A 448-nucleotide genomic window follows, 5' to 3' on the forward strand; every position below is an offset into this window, starting at 1 on the left:
TTATATATATACTTATCTATCTATATATATATATTATATATATATATATATATATATATATATATATATATATATATATATATATATATATAAAAAGATGAAACAAGAAAAATATTTCATATGCTGACAAGAGTGTCAGCTCAATAACATTTTTTCCCCCTTATTTTGTGAAATTTGATAGTCTGATTTACATAACCTAGAAGACTGATTGTATGATTGGGTTTTTAAGTTGTAATTCTCTGGGTTGCATCCTTATGTGACCATTAAATTTTTTGTAGTTTTGTGTACAATGAATAACGATGTTAGTTGGCAGTTAGCAGAGTTCAAACAAAATTTGAGGAAGAAATATGCAGTTGTTGGATGTTTTACATAAGTCTTTCAGTATTTAACCATGACTAGTAGTCGTACTAGATAGGCCATTAAGATTACAAACTATTTTTAACAATGT

Source organism: Limulus polyphemus, unplaced genomic scaffold (genome assembly GCF_000517525.1).
Source record: "Limulus polyphemus unplaced genomic scaffold, Limulus_polyphemus-2.1.2 Scaffold3568, whole genome shotgun sequence".
NCBI lineage: Eukaryota > Metazoa > Arthropoda > Merostomata > Xiphosura > Limulidae > Limulus > Limulus polyphemus.